This window comes from Syngnathus acus, chromosome 13 (assembly GCF_901709675.1).
Source record: "Syngnathus acus chromosome 13, fSynAcu1.2, whole genome shotgun sequence".
Classification (NCBI taxonomy): Eukaryota; Metazoa; Chordata; class Actinopteri; order Syngnathiformes; family Syngnathidae; genus Syngnathus; species Syngnathus acus.
The window spans coordinates 2,804,030-2,816,838 of record NC_051098.1 but is presented as its reverse complement, the minus strand read 5'-3'; the positions used below and the strand labels follow the sequence as shown (position 1 = coordinate 2,816,838).

The 12,809-nt window shown below is 46.1% G+C and overlaps 1 pseudogene; it reads right to left on the bottom strand.

Moving 5' to 3' along the window:
* Window positions 1-10,844: 10,844 nt before the first annotated feature.
* Window positions 10,845-10,963, bottom strand: LOC119133157 (annotated as a pseudogene).
* Between the last annotated feature and the right edge of the window lie 1,846 nt (window positions 10,964-12,809).

Here is a 12,809-nt window from a genome sequence, read left to right as displayed (position 1 = left end):
CCTGAAAACGTGCCAAACAGCGGCGGTACTTGATGGCTGTGGTAAAAGTTTCCTTCCGCAATTGACGTGAAAAAATATCAAAGTAAATGTCATGAAAAGGGGAAAAACACTACATGAAAGCGCAATGTGTTCTGTTGGGTTCTTTTACAAATAAAGATTGCTGCTGTCACAGGGAGCAAGCCTCTTTATTCACTGGACATAGTCTGCCATCTAACGGTTAGAAATGAGAACTACAATGCTATGGATGACGCCACACAATATAGGTTTCAAACTCGGTGTAACTGACGAAGTCTACATGCAATTGTATCGTTCGCCACTAAGCACCCTGCGAGCATTTTGCATATATGCTACCCAGACGTCTCGGCTAAAACACGTCTAAAAAAGGTCTAAAAGTGAAATTAAAATAGACGTCTATGCCGTAGACGTCTACGGCATAGACGTCTATTAGACGTCTATTAGACGCCTATATGTGAAAGTTTTTTAGACGTCTACGGGATAGACATCTATTAAACGTCTCTTAGACGTCTACATTTGAAGGATTTTTAGCCGTCTACGGGACCGACGTCTATTAGACGTCTATGAGACGTCTATATATGAAAGTTTTTTTTAGACGTTTATTGAGTAGACGTTCGAATGATGGCTAATAGCTATTAGCGCGATCAACGCTAACCGCGCTAATAGCTATCATTTGAACATCTAGACGTCTATTCAACATTGAGGTTGCGCGGTCGGCGGCGCGCAACGGTTGCGCGTTCGGCGTTGCGCCGCAGTTGCACGATTGGACAAAATTAAGCTCCCTGCGCACTGATGTCCACTTAAATTTTGGAAAGTACATCAGGACTTTAAAAATATTTTCTAAATCTCAGCGACGACTCTGTCACAATAATGCGACCAGCACGGTGCAGTTGCGCGGTCGGCGACGCGCTACGGTTGCGCGTTCGGTGGTGCGCTGCAGTTGCACGATTGGAGAAAAATTCGCAAATGAAAAAATGCTTAAAAAAGGCGGGGGGGGGTTTGGCATGGAACGGATTTTTTTTTTTCCATTATTTGTAATGTGAAAATATGATTCAGAATTCGAACATTTCACTTCTCGAACACCCTTCTGGAACAGACTGTTTGAAAACCGAGGCTCCACTGTACTAGGTTACAATATAAATATATACAGTGGAGCCTCGGTTTTTGACCACAATCCGTTCCAGAAGGCTGTTCGAGAAGTGAATCGTTCGAATTCCGAATCATGTTTTTCCATTCCAAATAATGGGGAAAGATTATTCCGTTCCGAGCAAAAAACCCGCCTATTTTAAGCATTTTTTCATTTGCGCATTATTGTCCGATCGCGCAACTGCGGCGCACCGCCGAATGCACAACTGCACCGCGCTGGTCGCATTATTGTGACAGAGCCGTCGCTGAAATTCATAAAATATTTTTAAAAGTCCTGATGTACTTTCCAAAATTTAAGTGGACCTCAGTAGATGGCGGGCCGAAGGCAATTAAAGTGAACTTGATTGATCTGAATCGAGGGAGTACACGATTCTTTGTGTGTGATATCTAGTTTTTTGGGGGGGGGTTTTTTGGTATGGCGCCGACGTGAGTGGCAGCCTCCCAGCAGTGTTCTCTCTTTTTCTCTTTATTTCCTTCTTTTCTCCTTTTTCTTTCTGTCTTTTTGTCCATTCGGCGATGCTGGTGCCTTCTACCGCACCTCGGTATCGCTTTGGATCGGATTTTTTCCCCCCCCTGGGACCGGGATAGCTGCGCACATCGGTCGAGACCGGCGTTACTCTACGACGGCTTCCTGCTTATCCGGCCGGTGCTGACCGGGTCCCTCGCCTTGGCCTAGCAGCCGCGACCCGTGTGGGGAGTCCGCTCCCTCGTGCTCGTCGGAACCAACGACCTTCGCCGTGCTAGGCCCGTGGTGACCATCTGCACTTGCCCCGACTGGGTGCCCAGGACGCTGCTCACACGTTTGCCTGCTTTGTGATGTTTTCACCGATTCACGACCACGGTCCATTGGGCACCGTTGAACTGGACTGCCCTACACATGTCTATGGACCCCGTGGAGGCTATTTTGTGTGTTTTGGGGTGTTCTCTGATATTCAGGGGTGTTGGTTGGCCGCTGTGACTTTTTTTCCTTTATCTTTTTGCTTTGCTTTGCTTTGCTGGCTTTTATCTTTCGCACTTTCTGGCTTTCTTTGTGGCGCCGTTGTGTGGCAGCCTTGTGAGAGCCTATTGAGTTGCGCTCATGCCATCTGTGTGTCTTTTGTATACCCGCTATGTGGTGTGGATACTGCTGGGGCCTGAATTTCCCCACCCCCAGGGATCAATAAATGTTCAATCAAGCAATCAATCAATCAAGCAATCAATCAATCAAGCAATCAAGCAAGCAATCATATTAAGTCAAAAATAATTTGTTGGGAGCTAATTTTTGGGCATCCTTTTTCACAATCTTACATTTTAATGAAATGTTTTCTCATGCATATCGTTGGACACCTCTAGCTGATAAACCAATGACAAGTCGCGTACGGGGATTGAGGACCCTAGTGATGTGCATTCCAGTTCTTTTAGGTGAACTGAATCTTTAGAATCAGTTCACTCAGAAGATTCGTTCAAACGAATCGTTCAATTAATCCCCCCCCCCCCTAACCCTAACCCTAACCCTAACCCTAACCCCCCCCCCCCCCCCACACACACACACACTGATCCGGCTTTTTTTTTTTTTTTTACCATCCAGTGGAAATAACCCATACACATCAAACAATACAACTACACAACCCCCCCCCCCCCCCAATTTTTTTTTTTATATATAATAATAATTGGCTCGGGTAATTAACACATTTCTTTCTATAATACAACTCAGTGGCCTAGTGGTAGAGTGTCCGCCCTGAGACTGGAAGGTTGTGGGTCCAAACCCCGGCCGGGTCATACCAAAGACTATAAAAATGAGACCCATTGCCTCCCTGCTTGGCACTCAGCATTAAGGGTTGGAATTGGGGGGTTAGATCACCAAATGATTCCCGAGCGCGGCACCGCTGCTGCTCACTGCTCCCCTCTCCCCCAGGGGATGGATCAAAATCACATGGGGATGGGTTAAATGCAGAGGGCAAATTTCACCACACCCAGATGTGTGTGTGACGATCATTGGGACTTTAACTTAACTTACACACTGATCCGTTGGCAACAGTCTCTCACCCGGTCGTGAACGGGAAGTTGCATCACTGACTCGTTCGTGAACGGGAAATTACGTCACTAACTCGTAAAGTCCCTCCTCCATCTAACGCTTGCTGGCGCTGCTGATTGGTCGTTCGCGAAGATTCACGAGTGAGTGACAGACAGCATTGCCGCTATGCCATTGCCAGCCGACACACTTTATGCCGACATTGATGTTTTAATTTTGTATTTGTTAGCTTGTAGTTGATGGTGTTATTATATCAAATGTGTTTGTATAAAAGGTTGGGAAAAAACAGGATACAAGGGGCCGAAATGAGCTTCCTCCGCAGGATGTCCGGGCTCTCCGTCCACTCACTGATCCGTTGATGCACGGGAAGGCAGTTCACCCATTGACTCGTCGCGAACGAGAAAGTCAGGATTCGTTCCCTCACTGATCCGTTCTCGCAATGAACTGGAAATGCGAATCCCTCACTCACTGATTCGTTCACTCACAGATTAGTTTGTTGGTGAACGGGAAATGTAATTCACGACTCGTTCGTGAACGGGAAGTTACGTCACTGATTCGTTGTTAGAGGATAACAAAAATAATATTAAGGGGATATGGACTCTCCTAAACCACATTATTAGAGAAGGTACCGAACAACACAAATTACCTAAATATTTTGTTATAAATGATACTGAAAATTATAATATGGAAGAAGTGGCAAACAGTTTTAATCAGTTCTTTGTAAATGTTGGGCCTCAAATAGCAAAAAACATACCGATTCCAGCGCCAGATGTAGGCAACAGAGATAAATTAATAGAACGGAATCCTCACTCAATGTTTTTGAAGGCAGTTGATGAAAATGAAATCATTAACATTGTAAAACAATGCAAAAATAAAACATCTACCGACTGCAATGGGATTGATATGACGTTAGATAAGCAAATCATTGAGGGGATTTCAAAGCCACTTGTGTACATCTGTAACTTGTCATTTTTAACTGGTACATTCCCAAAGAAGATGAAAATTGCTAAGGTCATTCCTCTTTATAAAACTGGGAGCAAACACAACTTTACAAACTACTAAAAAAACTACTAATTTTTTATTTTATTTTTTTTTTTACAGACCTATCTCAATATTGCCACAACCCTCAAAAATATTGGAAAAGCTTTTTAACAGTAGAATGGATGGATTTTTGGAAAAACATAAATTATTTGCAGAGAACCAATATGGTTTTAGAGTAAACAGATCAACAGCACAGGCATTAATGGAATCAATCAAGGAAATCACAGATGCAATAGACAACAAATGACATGCAGTAGGAGTTTTCATTGACCTCAAAAAAGCTTTTGACACAATTAATCATAATATACTATTCAATAAATTAGAAAAATAGGGGATAAGGGGATTAGTATTAGACTGGATAAAGGATTATCTGCGAGAACGGCAAAAGTATGTAAAGTTGGGTAATCACTGCTCTGGATATTTGGACATAGCTTGTGGTGTTCCACAAGGGTCAGTTTTAGGCCCTAAATTATTTATTTTGTGTCACGAATACGGTGTGGAAATGGAGCAGGGCGACCAAGTGCAGCTCGGCAAACTGACATGACTTACTAACAAAACCAACAGGACTGACCGTAAAAGACGTGGAACAAAAAGACAGGGTGACATTACCAAAGACAGGAACAGGAACCAAACGGACATCATGACAGAACCCCCCCCCACAAGGGACGGCTCCCGACGTCCCAAAAAACCCAACCCCCCACGGCGGCACGCGGGGGTTAGGGTTAGGGTGGGCAGCGCACCAGTCCAGACGACCCTACTGGTCTCTGGAATAGCCTGAACCGCGCATGACGGCGACTTGGGGCACAGAACCGCACTCGGGCGGCGACTTGGGGGACAGAACCGCACTCGGGCGGCGACGAGGGGGACAGAACCGCACTCGGGCGGCGACGAGGGGAACCGAACCGCACCGCACTCGGGCGGCGACTTGGGGAACCGAACCGCACTCGGGCGGAGACTTGGGGAACCGAACCGCACCGCACTCGGGCGGCGACTCGGGGAACCGAACCGCACCGCACTCGGGCGGCGACTCGGGGAACCGAACCGCACCGCACTCGGGCGGCGACTTGGGGAACCGAACCGCACTCGGGCGGTGACTTGGGGAACAGAACTGCACGCAGCGGCGGTCAGGGGCCCAGGGCCACACTCGCGGCACACACTGGGGGCCTGACGCGCAATCGGCAGCAGCTTGGGGAACAGAACTGCAAGCAGCGGCGGTCAGGGGCCCAGGGCCACAATCGCGGCACACACTGGGGGCCTGACGCACAATCGGCAGCAACTTGGGGGACAGAACTGCACGCAGCGGCGGTCAGGGGCCCAGGGCCACAATCGCGGCACACACTGGGGGCCTGACGCGCAATCGGCAGCAATTTGGGGGACAGAACCGCACGCAGCAGCGGTCAGGGGCCCAGGGCCACAATCGCGGCACACACTGGGGGCCTGACGCACAATCGGCAGCAACTTGCGGGACAGAACTGCACGCAGCGGCGGTCAGGGGCCCAGGGCCACAATCGCGGCACACACTGGGGGCCTGACGCGCAATCGGCAGCAATTTGGGGGACAGAACTGCACGCAGCGGCGGTCAGGGGCCCAGGGCCACAATCGCGGCACACACTGGGGGCCTGACGCGCAATCGGCAGCAATTTGGGTGACAGAACCGCACTCGGCGGCAACTAGGGGAACCGAACCGCACTCGGGCGGCTACTCACACAAACCCGCACTCGGGCGGCTACTCACACAAACCCGCACTCGGGCGGCTACTCACACAAACCCGCACTCGGGCGGCTAAAAAAAAAAAGTCCTCGCCGCAATCAGCGGCACTCGAAAATCCGGACCGCGATCAGCGGCATTCGTAAGGCGGAGCTGTGGCAGCAGCAAGAGCCACCACGCGCCGCAGCAGTGGGGCCAGGGACGATCGCGGGTCCGGCGCAGCTGGCTTTAAGTCGGGCGACGTCAAAGGGCCCTGCGACGCTGGGGTGGAGCCCGATGGCGACCGCGAGTCTGATGACGCCGGGAGGCACTCCGACGGCGGCCGCGGGTCCGGGGTCGCGGCAGTGGAGTCCGATCGCGGCCGCGAAGCTGCTGTCGCCAGAAGCACTCCGATGGCGACCGCGAGTCTGATGACGCCGGGAGGCACTCCGATGGCGGCCGCGGGTCCGGCGTCGCGGGAGCGAAGTCCGATGGCGGCCGTGGAGCCGATGGCGCCGGGAGGAACTCCGATGGCGGCCGCAAGTCCGGCGTCGCTGGAGCAAGATCCGATGGCGGCTGCAAGCCCATGGCGCTGGAACATGCTCGGACGACGGACGTGGATCGGACGTCGCAGTGGGAGCTGGTGATGGAGGGAGGTCCAAGCGCTGGTCGCTGTAGTGGTCGGAGCATTCTGTCACGAATACGGTGTGGAAATGGAGCAGGGCGACCAAGTGCAGCTTGGACCAGGTTTTATTGGCGCAAATTCAAAACTCTCGGCAAACTGACATGACTTACGAACAAAACCAACAGGACTGACCGTAAAAGACGTGGAACAAAAAGACAGGGTGACATTACCAAAGACAGGAACAGGAACCAAACGGACATCATGACAATTTTGTATATAAATGACATGGGCAAAGTCTCTAAAGAACTAAAACTCGTCAATTTTGCAGATGACACAAATATCTTTTGTTCAGGTGATAACATCCAACAAGTCGAATCAGTGTTGAATGAGGAAATGAAAAAAAATAAAAATGTGGTTCGGCTGCAACAAATTATCATTAAATGTAAGTACCGTAATTTTCGGACTATAAGTCGCCGGAGTACAAGTCGCATCAGCCATAAAATGCCCAAAAAAGTGAAAAAAAACATATATAAGTCGCTCCGGAGTATAAGTCGCATTTTGGGGGGCAATTTATTCGACAAAATCCAACACCAAGAACAGTCATGAACGAGCAACAACAGGCTAAACGATAGGTATGCTAACGTGACAAACACAAACGAAGAGCTGAGAACGGCCCTGACGTAAAATTCAGAGTTATTCAAAAAACTATTACATAAATAACACGTTAATAAAACCATCTGTGTCACTCCAATTCATTAAATCCATCGATCGTCCTTTGTCAACAATGCGTGCGCGCCGCTGACGGCGCTTGCACTTCAAAATATTCCACAGGCCCATATAACGATATATAAATTCAAATTTCAGTAATCCCTTGCTACATCGCGGTTCGTTTATCGCGGTTTCACAATTTTTGAAAAAAAAACCCACATATAAGTCGCTCTATATATTATAAGTCGCCCCCCCACCCAAACTATGGAAAAAAAACGCGACTTATAGTCCGGAAATTACGGTAATGTTTATGGTATTTGGCAAAGCGAACATAAAGATACGAATAGAAATAGATGGGACTGAAATTGAAAGGGTGCAGGAAAACAAATTTCTTGGGGTTATAATAGATGACAGGCTGAGTTGGAAGCCACACATCAAAAACGTAAAGTCTAAAATTTCAAGAAGCATGGCAGTCATATACAAAGCAAAAGAATTACTGGATTATCATTCACTTCGTACACTTTATTGTTCTCTTGTCTTGCCCTATTTGCATTACTGTGCTGAGGTTTGGGGGAATACTTATAAAACTTCACTACAGCCACTTATCATTTTGCAGAAAAGAGCAATAAGGACTACCGTTTTTTCCCATGTATAATGCGCAAAATTTAACTAATTTATTGTCCTAAAATCCGGGGTGCGCATTATACATGGGTACAATTTTTTTTAAATTCTTTTTTTTTTTTTTTTTTGAAGAAAATCATAGTACAACAATTTTTGAAGAAAATCTTGTCACGGATGGAGTGTGGAAAGGAAGAGGGCGACCAAGTGCAGCTTGAACCAGGGTTCATTGGAGGAACTCAAAACACAGACTTGGTAAACTAACATAACTCTAACAAAACCAACAACAGGACTGACCGACAGACGTGGAACAAAAAGACAGGGGGACATTACCAAAGACAGGAACAGAAACCTGTGTTATTGTCAAATATTGTTTGTTTTTTAATCTCCATCGCGGACTGGACGTCATCCGGAGGCAGTATCACTGCGCATGCGCACTATGGATCCGATGCGAATCGTCCTCTTCTCTTCTTGACTGACAATGAATGTGATAGTTTAATACATACAATCAGCAAATAACAAAATACGTATTACAGGTAATATTTTATTTCACAACACTTTGCCTTGTTCCTTTCGTCTCTGCTGTTCACTTCAAACACGCTCCATACGAACGCAATGCTCTCGTATCAGACGCTTGCTCGATCACCTGCTCGTTTGCTGTCACAATGTACCCTACACAAATCCGAAACATTTGTTGCGGCTCCGAGTCACGACGAGGGGCAAGTTTTGGTTTCCAAGGGTGTTTTTATTCCTCTTCAACGTCTCTCCCATACAGAGCCGCCTTTTTCACATGTCCGCACGTCACTTTCCTCTCTTTTCATTTTAACCTAACCTAAAGGTGGTGCCTTTATGGGCAGTCGGAGAAATCAACGCCAACAAAAAAAATACATCCAGCCTAGTTAAGACCATACCAAAGACTATAAAAATGGGACCCATTGCCTCCCTGCTTGGCACTCAGCATTAAGGGTTGGAATTGGGGGGTTAGATCACCAAATGATTCCCGAGCGCGGCGCCGCTGCTGCTCACTGCTCCCCTCTCCCCCAGGGGATGGATCAAAATCACACGGGGATGGGTCAAATGCAGAGGACAAATTTCACCACACCCAGATGCGTGTGTGACGATCATTGGGACTTAAAAAAAAAAAAAAAAAGTCAAAATTTGGGTGCGTATTATACATGGGTACAGGCTTTTTTCCAGCATTGACATGCCATTTTTAGGGTGCGTATTATACATGGGGGCGCATTATACATGAAAAAAAACGGTATTCATAAAGTCAACTACTTGGTGTTAGAGTGGTGCTCACTCTAACTTATTTTGCAAGAACCACACGGGAGACAGTTTGCCCTTTTAGACACCTGCAGGTGGAGAGTCCATTCGTCGCTGTATGTACAGCGATGATCGAATGAGGTCTGACTCTGGCCTCTTGCAAGAGCATTTTTATTAAGAGAAACAGGGTGGGGGTGACAGTGGACTGGATAGAGAAGAGAAAGCCCTTGACCTCTTAGTCAAAGCATAGCAGGGGGTGTTTTACGACATTGTGTAGGATGGGACAAGCTAGGTTATTTATTACAGGTTACATTCCAACATAATCATACGATCAAGATAGTTTGGAAAACCCTGACATATCCCTCCTGTTTTATCATATGATTATGTCAACCCGATCAAACAAACATAAGTACGAAAATACAATGAAGAAAGAAAAATAATAAAAATGATAATAAAAAAGATCAATAAAAAACAGAGATGACAGCGGACGGGTTGGGGATCGTGTAGGGTGATACATGACAAAAACAACAAACAATGATAGCAATAATTTCCAGTGAAGATGAGGTTTTTCCTCAATACTCAGCTCAAACTTAGTGTGTGAGTGAAAAACCTGCGGCAGATGTTATAACGCAGGAAAGGTCTCACACGGTCCCTCTGCCTTAGGCGACCAGAATGCTATCAATAAAAAAAATAAAAAGAAAAACACAGAAACAGTACCGTATTTTCCGCCCTAAAAGGCGCACCTAAAAACCTAAAATTTTCTCAAAAGCCGACAGTGCGCCTTATAGGCCAGTGCGCCTTATATATGGATCAACTGATGAATTTGTTGATCCATACTGGTTGTACACAGTGCTCTGCCAAAATGTTTCAGTACGTTTTAGTACGACTAATAAATTACAAGGTCGCATCGCTTCCCAGCATTACGGCAACTGTAGTCAGGGGGCGTCACCGAATAGCTGTTGTACCCGCGAGGCTATTTCCTGTCAAAATAGGCTGCTCTGTTAATGTTTCGAGTAAATCTACGGATCGATATGGAAGGGAAACATAGGTAAGTAGTACCAATGCGTTAGATCGAACTTTAGTCAGTTCCGATCATTTTATAGGAGATCGTTTGAGAAACGCGATTGTTTATTTTCATGCGCAAAAATAAAAACATGGAATAAAACACTCAAACACCAGACAAGTTTTAAAATAAAAAAGTTTATTAAAATAATAATAATGAAAGTACATTTCAAACCAGCAATCTAATGTGAATTTGCAGTAGTTAGATTGGATAATTGCGTTGAATATTTAAGCGTATAAATGCATACACATGTTTCCTTTCACATTTGACTTGCAATAATAATAATGATAATACAAAAAAGCTTTCAGCACCTGGTACTCCCTGCCGGTCTCCCATCCATGTCACAACCAAGTCCGAAACAGGCCTTCTTCCAAGACTTTTGGTGTTTCATGGAAACATGGCTACACTACATGGAAGTTGTGTTGGGTTCTTTTAAAATAAAGACTGCTGCTTTGAGTTCACAGGGAGCGAGGCTCTTTATTCACTGTACATAGTCTGTTCTCTAGCGGTATAAAACGTGAACTACAATGCTGTGGATAGGTTTCAAACTCGGGTTGCAGTTTCAATGTCGGGAGTTAAAATTAGGCTTGCAGTTTCCGAATGCCATACGTGATGGGTGTTGTAAAAATTTGCTTTAACGATTGAAGTGCAAAAAGAAAACAAAAAGCTTGCAACACCTGGTATTCCCAGGCTGTCTCGCATCCAAGTACTAACCAGGCCCGACCCTGCTTAGCTTCAGAGATTGGACGAGATCGGGTGTTCTCAGGGTAGTATGGCCGTTAGCCATGAATGACTCAAAAACATTTGCCTTTTATAGATACAATCGCCCCTGAAAACGTGCCAAACAGCGGCGGTACTTGATGGCTGTGGTAAAAGTTTCCTTCCGCAATTGACGTGAAAAAATATCAAAGTAAATGTCATGAAAAGGGGAAAAACACTACATGAAAGCGCAATGTGTTCTGTTGGGTTCTTTTACAAATAAAGATTGCTGCTGTCACAGGGAGCAAGCCTCTTTATTCACTGGACATAGTCTGCCATCTAACGGTTAGAAATGAGAACTACAATGCTATGGATGACGCCACACAATATAGGTTTCAAACTCGGTGTAACTGACGAAGTCTACATGCAATTGTATCGTTCGCCACTAAGCACCCTGCGAGCATTTTGCATATATGCTACCCAGACGTCTCGGCTAAAACACGTCTAAAAAAGGTCTAAAAGTGAAATTAAAATAGACGTCTATGCCGTAGACGTCTACGGCATAGACGTCTATTAGACGTCTATTAGACGCCTATATGTGAAAGTTTTTTAGACGTCTACGGGATAGACATCTATTAAACGTCTCTTAGACGTCTACATTTGAAGGATTTTTAGCCGTCTACGGGACCGACGTCTATTAGACGTCTATGAGACGTCTATATATGAAAGTTTTTTTTAGACGTTTATTGAGTAGACGTTCGAATGATGGCTAATAGCTATTAGCGCGATCAACGCTAACCGCGCTAATAGCTATCATTTGAACATCTAGACGTCTATTCAACATTGAGGTTGCGCGGTCGGCGGCGCGCAACGGTTGCGCGTTCGGCGTTGCGCCGCAGTTGCACGATTGGACAAAATTAAGCTCCCTGCGCACTGATGTCCACTTAAATTTTGGAAAGTACATCAGGACTTTAAAAATATTTTCTAAATCTCAGCGACGACTCTGTCACAATAATGCGACCAGCACGGTGCAGTTGCGCGGTCGGCGACGCGCTACGGTTGCGCGTTCGGTGGTGCGCTGCAGTTGCACGATTGGAGAAAAATTCGCAAATGAAAAAATGCTTAAAAAAGGCGGGGGGGGGTTTGGCATGGAACGGATTTTTTTTTTTCCATTATTTGTAATGTGAAAATATGATTCAGAATTCGAACATTTCACTTCTCGAACACCCTTCTGGAACAGACTGTTTGAAAACCGAGGCTCCACTGTACTAGGTTACAATATAAATATATACAGTGGAGCCTCGGTTTTTGACCACAATCCGTTCCAGAAGGCTGTTCGAGAAGTGAATCGTTCGAATTCCGAATCATGTTTTTCCATTCCAAATAATGGGGAAAGATTATTCCGTTCCGAGCAAAAAACCCGCCTATTTTAAGCATTTTTTCATTTGCGCATTATTGTCCGATCGCGCAACTGCGGCGCACCGCCGAATGCACAACTGCACCGCGCTGGTCGCATTATTGTGACAGAGCCGTCGCTGAAATTCATAAAATATTTTTAAAAGTCCTGATGTACTTTCCAAAATTTAAGTGGACCTCAGTAGATGGCGGGCCGAAGGCAATTAAAGTGAACTTGATTGATCTGAATCGAGGGAGTACACGATTCTTTGTGTGTGATATCTAGTTTTTTGGGGGGGGGTTTTTTGGTATGGCGCCGACGTGAGTGGCAGCCTCCCAGCAGTGTTCTCTCTTTTTCTCTTTATTTCCTTCTTTTCTCCTTTTTCTTTCTGTCTTTTTGTCCATTCGGCGATGCTGGTGCCTTCTACCGCACCTCGGTATCGCTTTGGATCGGATTTTTTCCCCCCCCTGGGACCGGGATAGCTGCGCACATCGGTCGAGACCGGCGTTACTCTACGACGGCTTCCTGCTTATCC